The sequence below is a fragment of the Chrysemys picta genome, chromosome 3 (genome assembly GCF_011386835.1).
Source record: "Chrysemys picta bellii isolate R12L10 chromosome 3, ASM1138683v2, whole genome shotgun sequence".
NCBI classification, from domain to species: Eukaryota; Metazoa; Chordata; order Testudines; family Emydidae; genus Chrysemys; species Chrysemys picta.
The window spans coordinates 151005622-151019672 of NC_088793.1; the positions used below are offsets into that span (position 1 = coordinate 151005622).

General features: G+C 44.9%; 2 protein-coding genes across 16 annotated transcripts in view; one reads left to right on the forward strand and one right to left on the reverse strand.

The window, feature by feature from the left end:
* KIF6 (kinesin family member 6) overlaps positions 1–14051 on the reverse strand; it is a 378942-nt gene that overhangs the window by 360834 nt on the left and 4057 nt on the right. The window lies entirely within an intron of this gene.
* DAAM2 (dishevelled associated activator of morphogenesis 2) overlaps positions 1–14051 on the forward strand; it is a 243033-nt gene that overhangs the window by 32481 nt on the left and 196501 nt on the right. The window contains exon 1 of one of the 12 annotated variants that reach the window (XM_042848504.2): positions 6652–6864. The exons of the other annotated variants lie outside the window; for them this stretch is intronic. The gene's annotated coding sequence lies outside the window, so the exon portion shown is untranslated. Of the gene's footprint in view, positions 1–6651; positions 6865–14051 lie in introns of those variants that run through there. 12 annotated transcript variants of the gene reach the window in all.

Consider the following 14051-nt stretch of genomic DNA (forward strand, 5'->3'; position numbering starts at 1 on the left):
CATATCACTTCTATTTATTTTAGATTTTGCACATAAACGTTGGGCTTAAGGCAACCAGATGGTGTCACACTTCAGGAAGCTAATTTGGCTATTCTTAGTAGGTGGAATTAAAATAAAGACGAACCACACCTAGTTTTTTTAGTGGTTTTATTTATTTTTAAGATGCTTCAGTTTGGACAGAAAAGAGCTGATGTGAAACTCTCTCAGAGCAATGTAGTGATAAGAACAGGAGAATAAAGATTGGGTTTTTTTTTTTTTTTTTTTTACTCCATTTCTGGTTCTGCTACTGCCCTGCTATTTTACTTTGGGCAAGTTATGCGGGGCCAGATTTTCAACAGAGTGCCAACCCAGGTTGGCATGTGCTCAGGATTGACAATTGGGGACAGATTTCTAAGAGCTCAGCCCCCAGCAACTCCCATTGTGACACTTATGGCTGGATTTTCAAAAGAGCAGTTTCAACATGCTGAGCTCTTTAGAAAATCTAGCCCCTTATTTTCATGCCTAAACAGTAGCTGAACTCTCTCGAAAGTCTGGTCCTTCATCTCTGTTCATCTGTCAGACAGAGAGAGACACGCTCTTTCCTGTCTTACAGGGGTGCAGTGAGAGGTATAGTTAGTTTAATCTTTGAAGTCCTTTTGAGATTCTTGACTAAAAGGAGCAACACTTTGCACTTGCATGTTGTCATATTTATTCTGGGAACCAAAAACAAACCTCAGCAGTGCTGGAATCCCAGCACAGAGGGCTTACAATGCCACAGGTTTTTCTGCCAGACCTCTGAATTATTGATTTCTCTTAGGAGTATGCAAGTTTAATAAGACACATGGATTAAAGGCTGAGCAATCAAAAAGAAAATCAGTGTTCACCTCTTGCTTACTTCTTAAAATCCTCTTTTGTTATCCTCTTACTTGCTTCCCCTTCTCCTCAATATACCCACCACCATGGCCCCTTAAGTGGAATAGACTGTGCGGCAATGCTTGGCAGCATGAGGCCAACATATTGTGATGGAGATTTCCATTCACCTCTGCTTCCACAAATGCATCAGAGCAACTCCTTTAAGCAGCTTTGATATGACTGTATAGCTGGACGCATGAGGGTGTGTGGCATGCAGTGTTTATATAGGGGTCTGGTTGGATGAATGTTGGTATGAGGCTGGGTGTGGCTATGGGAACATACAGTTGTCTGCATGTGGTTGTCTGGTTGTCTGTGAGCATCTGCAGGGAATTGTATTAATAGAGTGATGTGCATGGAGAAAGAATATAAGCAAAGTTACAGTACTACTTGGCTTATTGAGCCTTTATTCCAGTGTCTGATACCATGATATGATCAAGAATAGATCCACAACTCACTGTAGCTGGTTCTTTCAATCCCCTGGAAATGTTTTCCTGATTTAAATGGATGATACTGAAAGTGTAATACAGGGCTGCAGCTTACAGATCAATGCTGACTCTGCGGGAATGAATGAATGCCTCATGTTTGATGTGCTATGGAGAGAATTCACAATTGACTCCTTATGTTACGGCACTGTGGTTTTCAGGCAGGTTTTTTTTTTTGTCTCTTGGACTATGGAGGTGTTACCCTGGATTTCTCGGGGTAGTGAATGGTACAGGAGGGATTGCTCCCTGATGGCTATTTAATGGTTTCAGAAACTTCTTTCTAGTGATATTCCATTCCCACCTGAAACAGGGCTGGAACAAGATTGATGATAGCCCATAGCTCTATCTGCACATTTGAAACCATAAGATCTTCCTGTTTAGCAATGATTCTTCATTAATAACTTGCTTTCTTTGGTTTCTTACTTATTTTCCCATTACTTCAGCTCCTTTGACAGCTGTGGACTGGATTCCATGTCATCTGTGCAGGTTCCTCTTTGCTGCTGATTTCTGGGACTCCACTTTCCAATTATATGGTATTTGGGAGGGGGCTCATCTCCTCACCTTGTTGCACTGGGCTCCTTAGACTGGGCCATGGAGGAGGTTTCAAGTATGATGTCTGTCTCCTATGAACCAAATTCCTTCCTGAAGGCACCTATCTCCCCAAAGACCCGGAAACCCTGGCCCAGATGTCAAAGATGTGTTTAGTAAAAATCAAGCCAAGGAAACTCTATGGTTTTAACTGATGTGCCAACTAGAGCTGCATGAATAATTTTTTTTGTTCATTCAGCAACCAAAAAATCAGGCAAAATATTTGGTTCAGTTCCAGAAATGTTAAGAATTTGTCTGCAAATCAGTAAAATTAATTTCAGGCTGGAAACTGTTTGGGTCCATCTCTTTGCTCCCATCACCCTACCCTTATAACCTTTAGCCTGATTCAGAGGAAGGATTGAATCCACATCTCCTTCCTCCTAGGTGAGTGTCTTAATCCCCAGGCTATAGAGTCACTCTCACACACTCTTTGGCACAGTGAGTGTTTTAAGTGTTTATACAAAATGGATTAGCTTTAAAAGGAGAGACTGAGCGCAACCCACCCTAGTATAGCCTATAGTAGGGGTCCGCAACCTCTGGCACGCGGCTCGCCAGGGTAAGCACCCTGGCGGGCCGGGACAGTTTTTACCTGCGGGAAGCAGCGTGGCCGAGGGATGTGCTGGCCGTGGCTTCCTGCCACCCCCATTGGCCTGGGATGGCGAACCGTGGCCAGTGGGAGCCGCGATCAGCCGAACCTGCCGACGCGGCAGGTAAACAAACTGGCCCGGCCCGCCAGGGTGCTTACCCTGGCGAGCCGCGTGCCAGAGGTTGCCGACCCCTGGCTTATAGTCTGGTTATGGCACTCACGGTGGGGGGGGGGGGGGTGCAGGAGACCTGAGTTCCAGTCCCTGCTCCAGACTGGTGATTCAAACCTCAGTCTTCCACATCCCAGACAAGTACCCTAATCACTGGGCTAAACCTTATAAAGGGGATCTCTCCACCCACACACACACTCCCAAGAAAAATCTTTTCAGCTTAGATTTTTTTCAGGGGAAGTTTATTTGCTGAAAAATGTTGCACTGCTCGAGTGCTAACCATCTTGCTAATATCCTCTTGCTCTTGTTACACTTCATCCGTTACCTTTTGTCTATATGTTGATGGTAGGAAGAGGGAAGTGCATCTGCCCTGTGCCCTCAGGTTAAGATGCTTTACAGCTTGGGGGCTTTTTGATCTCCTCAGTGCCCCTGAGTGCCCTCATAGACAAAAACAGCAAAAGATGCCCACTCCCATCCTTGACTAGTCAGAAGACTTTGGCTATTCTAGCCCCAGCCAGGATCAGGAAGGATGGAGTGTAAGAACATTGAAGGGGATGGAAAAAAATATGTAAATAACCATGATAGGTTTAATTAGAGAGATGGGTGCTGTTCCTGGGATTGGTGGAGGTCTGGGTCAGTTATTTCATCCACACCAGCTTGCTCATCCCTGTGTTTAAAAATCCACTTGAAAGGAGCCAGCTGATCAGGCTTTGGAGGGAATCCAGATCACAGACAAGTCTTTGAGGGTGCCAGGGGAATAAAATAGAAAACAACCTTCCAGGCACTTTCCCAGCAGGAATGAGGCAAGTGGCTCACAGAGCTCCAGATGAAGAAATACTCAGTGAATGTCTGGAATCTATCGTTCTCCTTCCGAGTGGACGAGGAGTCAGTGAGAAGAGTGAAGAATCACGGGCGGAGGGAGAGCTGCAGCCAAAGATGTATAGTGGGAACCTCCTGCTGACAGGATCCCACGCTATGCGCAAGCCAGGGGAGGCTGGGTATGGCTTGCCTTGTCCTTGACACATTCCCATGCAGCCTCTCTCCCTGGGCAGTCAGGCTGACTTGGCAGCATCATTTTTAGAGTATCTGAGGGGTCTTCCACCTCAATGGCAACAGATGCATGTAGCACATCTGCTATACTCCAGACCATTGCAACTCAAAGGATCTGACTTCTGATCGCAGCCACTTCCCAATAGAAATTGCCTGCTAGTCATTGAACATGTCATTGATTTAAAATAGAGTTTCAATAGCTGAGATAACTCTGGACCCCTGTACTGCCTCTGCTGTGCATGTGGTTATGTGGTGGGCATACAGCAGCTGCAATAGCTTCATGCATCATGTGCTCCCTAAACTGTGCCTCCAATAGAGGCACATTAGCTAGGATAACTCTAGGACTCCTCTAATAAGTGTGCATTGGAGGCTCACAGGACTGGTTCCTAGAGAGTACTGTGACAGACCCAGACCAGTGGGGTACAGGAGTCTGGTAGAGGGCAAATATACTGGTCACTGGATGAGTAGTTTTCTGTTCCTTGAGTGACCAGAGCAGGGGCTGCACTAGAGTAATCAGGAACCTGCTAGAACCAGTTAAGGCAGGCAGGCTAATTAGGACACCTGGGGCTAATTAAGAAGCTTCTAGAGTCAATTAAGGCAGGCTAATCAGGGCACCTGGGTTTTAAAAAGGAGCTCACTTCAGTTTGTGGTGGGAGTGTGAGGAGTTGGGAGCAAGAGGTGCAAGGAGCTGAGAGGGAGTGCTGCTGGAGGACTGAGGAGCACAAGCGTTATCAGACACCAGGAGGAAGGTCCTGTGGTGAGAATAAGGAAGGTGTTTGGAGGAGGCCATGGGGAAGTAGCCCAGGGAGTTGTAGCTGTCATGCAGCTGTTACAGGAGGCACTATAGACAGCTGCAGTCCACAGGGCCCTGGGCTGGAACCCGGAGTAGAGGGCGGGCCCGGGTTCCCACCCAAACCTCCCAGTTGACCTGGACTGTGGGGTCTTCCAGAGGGGAAGGTCTCTGGGCTGTTCCCCAATCCACATGGTGAATCTCTGCGGCAAGAAAATCGCCAATAAGTGCAGGACCCACCAAGATAGAGGAGGAACTTTGTCACAGTACATAGGACTTGATTACTGATGAACATGCTATTAAAAATAGGCTTCTTCAGACTCTGCCACTGTCTCACGATATAAACGGGTTAGTCAATCTATGCCTCGGTTTCCCCATCTGTGAAATGGGGATGATAGAGCTCAACAATCCTTGGATAAAATGTGCTAATTTATTATTCTTGTAATAATGCCTGGACTTGAAGGATCTCAAAACACAGCACTAACACAGATCAACTTCCCCTGCCTTTTGGGAGAGGGTTGTGGAAGTGTCCCTCTTTTTTTCCTCTGAAAAACGGAGGTAACAGAGAAGCAGTGTCTCACTCAAGATCACACTGCACGTCTGTTGCAGAGGCAGGAGGATGACCTAAATTTGATTTGTATCTCTTTCCCCCCACCCCTGTTCATCCTTCCTCAAATGTAACAAAGGATTAAAATAGATAGGCGAACTCTTGGATCTGAGCTTGATTTAATTCAGCAGGTACAGCGAGACTTCCTGGGATCTTGTCTGCAGGAGAATGGCTCATGGAGATAGGTGTTAAGGGAATTCCCAGGACCCTGTGGGTGGGAGAGGGGCTCTTAGAGCTCCCACAGGTACTGGGGTGGAATTCCCAGGATCCTGCAAGTCTTGAGTTCAGCTATACAGCTGCTGTTGCTTCTCAGGGACTCTATCAAATATCAGTGAACAGTCCCTTGCTGTTCTGTTTTCCTGGTTCCTTAAATGTTGCATGGAAATTGAAGGAGAGGGTCATAACATACAAGGGTCTCTCTTGGATTTCTGCTGAAGGATGTTAGAGTTATAGCAGCAGGGTTAGGTCTCATCTCTCTCTCCCTCTGGGATCCTGGGGAGAGGGTTCACTCAGGACAGGCAGGGCCAGAAATAAATACTTAAGGGAATGCAATTTCCATAGAAGGAATTGAGCCATTTGTTTCAGTTCCCTGGAAATGGAAAATTCCTCACTTTGCTGTGCTGTTCTGTCCTGTGGGCAGATGGGACGGAAAGGAGATATAACAGACTAAGAACTTCGAGGGCCTGATGCTTTCTGAGCAATGAAATGCAGGAGCAGGTGCTGCTGCAGGCAGCAGCAGCGAGCAAGGACCCCTCTGAGGCTCTTCTGATCAGGAGGCAAATACCTCCTGGTGCAAGAGAAGCTGCCCTTAGATTGTAAGCTTTTGGGGCAGGGACTTTTTGTGTGTCCTATGTTTGTACAGTGCCTAGCACAATGGGGTCTTGGTTTTGTACAGTGCCTAACACAACTGGGGCTCCTAGAGGCTACCACAATACAAATTATAAATCGTATCAGCCGGCCATGCAGCTTTGGAGGAACCTTGGTAGATTCTTTTCTGATTTGGGCTCTCAACCAGTCCTCTTGGCTGATTGCAAAAGCATCTCCATTCACCTCTCACCAAACCTGTTTCAATGCCCGAAGCCTAACGTGACACTCTGGGGGTTAAAATCACGGCTTATAAAAGTTGTCAATGATGCTTTAGATTATAACGGGGAGTCTTAAACAGTGGTGGTGTTTGCTAGTTACACTGCTTATTTGCAGACAATTTTGCTATGAAATGCTAGTGCTGCTGAGTGTTTCTTTCCAGGTGGTTTCAGTCCCCCTGTTCATGCTCTGCTGAAATATGGAGGAGGCCTGCTGATTTCTGAAGAATGAAATCTTGTCAACACATTTTGCTTGTTTTTGTTAGACCTTAATGTTATCTTTCCACTTTATCTTTGTTTCATTCACTTATCTTTGTTTCATTCACTGAAAATTGTGGGCATAGCTTTCTCCTCATTCGCTCCTGACTGGTTTCCTGGTAATAATACCAAGGCATTGATAGACAGCTTCCTCTTTAGCGTAGGAGGTGAGAGTGCCATTTCTGCAAGCTTGCTGTATGCCAAGGCTGCAGACAGAATGGCCACAGCTGTTATCAAGTGTGCAGGGTGGAGAATTGCTGGTGGATCTTATGAAGGGACTTTTTCAATTTATGCTGTGCAGAGATTGTTTATTTGAAACTCAACTGAATTTTGTGTTTGGTTGAGAAACGGACAGGTCAAGGTGAGTGGATAAAGACAATTTTGTCAATCCAACAAGGTTGGCAAGAATCTGGTCTCTATTGATGTCTCTAGAGTTTTGCAATTGACTTTGTTGGGACTAAGAATTAGCCAATATGTTTTTGTTATGTATGATTAAAGTTCAGTGATTACAAGGGGATTTTCTTTGTAGTGTGTAGGAAAAAAAAAAACAATGACTGCAGACAGGTGGTTTACATCACCTGGTGAGTTAAGAGCAGCTGAGTGAATCTGGCATTCTAGCATTGTCTTTTACCTGGACATACTTCTGTGGGGGACCAAGTATCTGGCATCTGAGTTAAGAGCTAACACGGAGTCCCTCAGTGTGCATATGTGTACTGGCAGGTGACTGAGAGATTGGAATTGAGGTCCTCAGCTCAAGTATCCCCTAGTAATAGGCAGTTGAGAACTTGAAGTTAACAGTAAGGTCTTTTTACAGTGAACCCAGATGCTTCCAGTTAGAGGGAAGAGCAGAGAGAAATAAGAATACAAAGAATGAAATGAATTCCTAGTACTTCTAACTCGTCTTACAGAGTGGGAGAGAAGGCAGAACTGAGGTCTTTGTAGCCACTCAAATGGCTCAATAAAAATTTACAAGAGACAGAGCCACTACAGTGATGGGTGTGTTATAAATACCTAGATTAGCAGGCCAGTGGGAGCTTTGCATTTTCTAGGGACATAATTTGGCTTTAGAATCAATGTTCTGCAGGCTTGACATTCAAACAGCTGATAGGAGGGGCTTGGTCCTGACAGCCCAGGGTTGCTGCACTGACTGTAGCTGTGGGGATGATTTTAATTCTCTTCATATAGCATTGATGTTTGTCATGCTGGATACTGAGCAAGTTGCTATGTGAGTGTTGTGCAGGATGGTGTCAATTTCCCAATCTGATCCTCTTGCCATCAAGGTATGGCTCTGCTGGGATCTTTTCTCCTTACTTACTGACAATTTAACATAGATAACACTGGGAAAGTTAAGCATCGGGGCAGATTCCAGGTGCCTCTCCCCAGCCCTGTGATTATTAGGTCTTTCATTATTGATATGGACTATACCCTGCCCAACCTGTCTGTGAACTTAGTCCAGTTCAGGGTGTGTGCTGTAACTGGGAAGGGAAAGTTCCTTGTACTTTGCTCTTTTTTTTAGAGGTAAATAATGTTTGTCTTAGCAATGCTTTATGGGCCAGACCTGGACAGATGAACCATCTCGTTCCAGTTCATTGGGCAGCCCAGAAAAGGCTCATTTCCCTCTCCTCCTTGTTTTGTTAATTAAACTTTGGATTTATGAACTCCGTCATGCACACGCAGAAGTCATGATCAGCAGTAGACAGTAATCTGTCCTTAAGGTTCCTATGGCAAACTGCCACCAAAGCTACCTTACTGCATTCAGCAGCTGTTCAGCAACAGGGCAGAGAACATAGAGGACTTGGAATTGGGACTATTTGGTTCTTTTCTTGGCTCCAGGAGGACAGTGCAGCTTAGTGATTAGAGCAGGGGACTTGGGAATTGGGACTTCTGGGTTGCTATGTATCTATCCTGTGTTCATCTCTGTGGTATCTGAGAGCTTTATATGGCTCTAAAGTGGACTCACTATGTAACTTTGGGCAAGTCACTTAACCACTCTGAGTGAAATCCAGGCCACAACTCTCATTGACTTCAGTACAGCTAGGATTTCATCCTCTCTTTCTCTCCATCATTAAATGGGAATAATAAGTGTCCCACATGCTTTGTGGTGCTTTCCCAAGCATGGAGCAGGACATGTGACCTGCCTAAAAGACCTAACAATCTAACAACGTTTGCCTACCCACCCTGGGTGTGGGGGTTGAGAGGCTTTTAATTCCTTGACATTTATAGTGCCCCTAGGATGGAAGGAGCTATAATGCAGACACTGACACAGCGATTGAGCTTGAAAGGCACTTTCACTCCCTTTTTGCAGGATTGTTGCCCCAATGAGAAGGGATGATATCTACTGCATGTGTTTGGATAGTGGGGGGAGGTAATAATTTGTAACTTGTATTAAAGTTTTCTTCCTAGCAAATTTTCTCCCTCCCTCTTTGTTTCTAAGTTACTGCTCTCTCTGCCTCCCTCCCAGGCCATGGACAGTCAGCTAATGCTACTTCGAACACTGGGATGCAGGAATGTGCTTTCCCAGGACCTTCCTCCCTCCTGAGCTAAAGTTTAATTCCTCATGAACTATGAAGTTTGCCCCAAGATGAGACTTTTATGGTGTTTAAATAAACTTCCTGTTCCAGTCACTTAAAAAAAACCACCACCCAAAACCCTGCATACAAGCCCAGTTCCCTGCAATGGGTGGCTCTGTCCTGCTGCTCTATCTCCTGTGGGGAGGTGAGGGTGGAGCAGATACAGTGCATGATGACAAGTTGTACCAGGTCTGCCACTTCTCTGCTGGCAGTGGGCTACTTTGCTGCAGAGTTTAGTCTAATTTAAAAGGCCTTGATCAACCCCTTTGCTCCCACAAGTCATTGGCTTGATATCCTCTACCATATGTGGAGCAGGATAATGTCTCGTTTCTGAGACCCTTTGGAAGACCGTGTTGGAGCTCCACAGGGGTGAGACTCCTTGGCATTTTGAGGAGCCAGGCAGGAGGTGGAGGAGCTGCTCTCTGTGGTCCCCATGCCTCCAAGGGGCAACATAGCCACTCAAAGCCTGTGCATTTTTCCTATAGCAAGAGCAGCCAGCCAAGGTTGTTCTCATCTTACGCTCCATTTTTTTCTCTCTCCATGTTTCCTGGACATCTTCAGAGTTCATCTTTTGCTTGCTCCTGGCTTTGTGTACTAGATGAAGACTGGGATGTAGCATAACCTTTGGCAGCAGGCAGGCTGACCCTTGCCAACATGCAGCCCCCTTTACCTAACGCCGCCTCCTCTCTAGAAATGAGGTAGAGAGCTCTCTGAAGAGGATTAGGAGTACCAGTTATTATTCAAAAACTTTATGCGTAGTGCTAATGAACTTTCTAGACAAACCTCAGGGTCCCTGAGTGATTTGGGGAGAGATAATGGGCTTTATCACCTTTGACTTCTAGGTTGCTGGTTCAAATCCAGACCATCTGTGCTCAAACGAAGAGAAGGATTCAGTGGTTTCTATGAAATAGTTTTGGTGGCCTCAGTCCAGCTCTTAGTGGATGAGTGTTCGTGTTGAAAACCCATCAACACAGTGGACTCACTTGTTGAAAATCTCAGAGATGCCAAGGGCTGAACAGTCCTAGACTGAAGTAGCTTCTTCACCCTAAGAGTGGATTCCCAGTACGGGATTGAAGTACTGTGGGGAAAGCAGCTAGGGTGACCAGATGTTCTGATTTTGGGGGCTTTTTCTTCTATAGGCGCCTCTTACCCCCCCCACCTCTGTCCCAATTTTTCACACTTGCTATTTGGTCACCCTAAAAGCAGTTCTTACTACCATGCTGTTTGTTCTGTGGATAAACAGGGGACTCCCTTTCCATGGCTATCAAGGCAGAAGCTTTTGTACTCAAAATAAAAATATTTAAAAGGTGTCTGGGGAGGGGAGGAGGTGAACAGCCTTTATTTTGTGTTTCGACTCTGACTGAGGCAGGCTTTTCAGATTTCAAATGGGCTTCTTTGCATTTTCCTCTTTTGAACAGCTTCATTCCTGTGCAGATTCTGGTTTTTAACTTTTATTGCTAAAGATTTCATTCCCTGAAACTCATGGAACAGAGCAAAACTTTAGCAAGGCTCTTCCCACCCCGACCCAAGCCTGATCGTTTTTCTTTCCCTGGGATGATCTCTTATTTTATTAAATTATAGACCCAATTCTGCCACAAGTAAAACAATGGAAAACAAAAAAAAACCCACTAGAATCCCTAGGTGAGAGAAAATCAAGAAGCAAAAAGTTTCCAATCTTAATGGACAGAAGCACCCATAGAATATGATTGGCATGTGTTCCTATGTCCATTTTGATACTGCATGTCAGACATTCCCAACCATTGGCAGGGCAGCTCTTTGCAAACATTCTCTTGAATCTGCAATTTGATGGAGGCAGACAGCTGTATTCTGAACTACCTGCACATCTCAGGTGGACTCCTGAGCACCACAACTACAGTGCCTGGAGGTAGCAAATATACCAATGACCATGATGAGTTCTGTGCTTGAGAACAAGGGCTGAACTCCCTTGGCCAGCTGTACTTGAAAAGGCATTTCTGGCCCTGCTGCTATCTGAAATGTTTAATAGATCCCGAGGAGTGAAGTCCTAAGCTCTGCCAAATCTTTCTCCACTCCAACAGGCATTCTCTTTATATTTGAGCTGAGCATAAGCCAGCTAGTTTTCTCCCAGTGTGCCACTTAGGGAGTGACTTGGATGTGCAGAGAAATGGCACTTTGTGATCAATGGTCAGGTCTATCAGCAGCTTCCAGACAGTAACATCATGGACCTTTGATCTGTCCACTGCCCTGACAGAACTCTTCAGGGCAAAAGAAGTGGCCAATTGTTGCATTGCTGTCACCCGGGGCATAGATTGACAACATTGCCTTTTGTGTGGTTATGCTTTTCTGGAAGAGCAGCTCTTAAACGGGACATAAGCTGCAGAATTGTTTGGTCTATCCTTTTTCCCCCTTTTCCCTGCAGCGCTATTAATGGGAAAGGTCTGTGACAATCACTATTACATCAGGCCACTGAAATGAAAAGTCTTAAAGAGAAGATAAGACTCTGTGGTCTTCATGACATGAGCCTGGCAATTGCTGTCTTATGTGGCTTTCATATTTTCACTACTGAGGCTGCTGCAAAGTTGTCATCTACTATTGCCAGAGTGTCATCACTTCTAGAGAGGCATTAAAAATAGCGTGCCCCAGGGATACTTTTCCCTCCCTCTGGCATCTAGGCTTGAAAAACATTGCCTGGATTCTTCACCGTCCACAGGGTTCAAAATAAATGGAATTGTGCTCTTTTAACTGAGCCTTGCATGGAAAATGAGCCAAGTAAAATGCTGCCCATGTGACTGAAAGATGCAGTGAATTGGAAGAAGTTAAGATTGTTCTTGCGTTTGGAATGGCTCTTGATCCCTTGATAACATTCACTCCCTCTTCCTCCCCCCCCCCCAAGTGTGTGTGGTTAAATATATTTAGGGAAGAATAAATTATACTCAACTGTCTGACAGACTGAATTTTTATCTAGGGACTCTGGTAACACTTTAAACAGTGATAATGAATCTCAGGTTGCTAGATGTCAAATACAACCTTTTTATACATGTAGTTTGAGTGCATTTTGTTTTGCAATGTATCGAGCAATCCAAACTGAGGGGGAGAAAAAAATTCTTTATAATTAACTTTTTTTTTTTGCTTTGGATTTTTCTATTTTTTGTTGTTGGGATCAGCCCAGCTTCTGACCGATGTTATCTTCCTACTGTAACCTACTTGGTGAGGAAAGCCATGAGTGCACAATAATACTCACCCTCTAGTCCCCATCAAACAGGATCCAATCTAGCCTTCGTGTGACCATCTCCAGGGAGAACAAGGGAAGTCTGTTTTCATTCAACTCTTGCCCATTTTGCTGACACTGTCAATGGTTGGAGCCTGTTGTGTTGGTGGATTTTTTTTCTGTTGTGGGCAACCGTCCAATAAGAATTGGATGGAGACAGCAAATTCATTACATAGATGAGCTGCAGAACACTCATCTGCTGGAAGCAACGTTTGGTCGCTACAAAATTTGGCCTTCATTTACACCCCTGGAATTCAAATCAAATGTGTTTGAATGCTACTGAAGTTCTGTGAGGATGAGGGCATGGATTCTATGCCATGGCTTCAGGTAATTGGAGGGCCTGGGTTCTGTGGTTTCAGGGTCCTTGAAAGCTCTTAAATTGGTAGCTGACTCAGGCAGGCAGAAGGCAAAATAATTCTTTGCTTTTTTTAGATGGCCTAAAATGCTCCAGGAAAATAATTAATGCCTGTGAAAGAAGACACGTCACAGAAAAGGACTGTTTGGGTTCCAACTGAAGCAGACAGTGGCTTAAAAACACAAAAAGGCCATCCAAGACCCACAGCACTGCTTCAAAGCTTCAGTTAATTCTGTTGTGTACAGTGAAGTGTGCCTAATCCTCTGTTTTTGTCAGAAAATGATTGGATCATGCTATGAATATCAGAACTCCCAGGTTAATAATACTGCACAGGCAAACTGGATAAGAGCCTACAGAAGCGTCTATCATCTTCACAGTCACCAAATGATCTCACCACTGTGGTTTTGACGCCGCTGGAGTTCATGGATTTCCAAACTTGCTTAGTCTGGAGAGAGCATCCTCCAAAGAATGTGCGTTTCTCGCAGGGTGACTGTCTTTATGGTTTAAGCAGATGTTGGTGAGCTTGCCACTGTAGAAAGTCAAATGAGCTGGTCCTGGAAATAGATTAGGATGTCATGCCTACAGGAAGTGCCATGTGCACATGAAATGGAACAGCAGAGAAGAGAATGGCTTTTGTAGCTAGGGTTGCATTTGTTATATGAGAAACCTCTCCCCTTCCTGATTACGAACTTACAGCACTCCTCCTCTAAACTTCTTTTCAGATATAGAGAAGAGGCATGTGTTGCACAGGTGCATACCCGCCCTCACGCTGGCAAATGCATTGGTATGCTTAGTCACAGGAACCCGTGTACACTCAGACATACACGCACACTCTTCTGTACACAACACACACACATCACTTCTTACATGTCGGCATGCTTGCTCTTCTTTGCTAGTGCTATTACATCCACACACCATCCTACAACCATTTCCATCTAGCTCTTTTTTTCCAGTTGGAACATGCTTTTCTCTGTCTTAAACAGAAATCTTGCATTTTAAGCCTGAGAAAATATTTTGATATTTTGGCCTTTTGGAAAAGCCCTGATTCAGCCATTCTGACCAGTTGTGAAATGAAGCCGTGTGATGACATCCTAGCTATGAAATATGAGTTTTCCCTGTTAGCAGAGGGATTTTGTGATCTCCATAGCTGTGTACAGTACATCTTGTGTATATGAATGAGTGACACAGCACAGTGCCTGCAGGAAACTCATTCTTTTGCAATGGGCCATATGGGTGTCTTTGCATTTTTATGATGCAGATAGGAAGATAAGGATTGTTGCTTGTACTGTCTTTCTTTATTTAAAGCTCTTTTTATTGCATTTTGTTCCAGCACGTAGCTCATGCATTGCAAAAGCATGTCTGAGATAAAGCAGAAC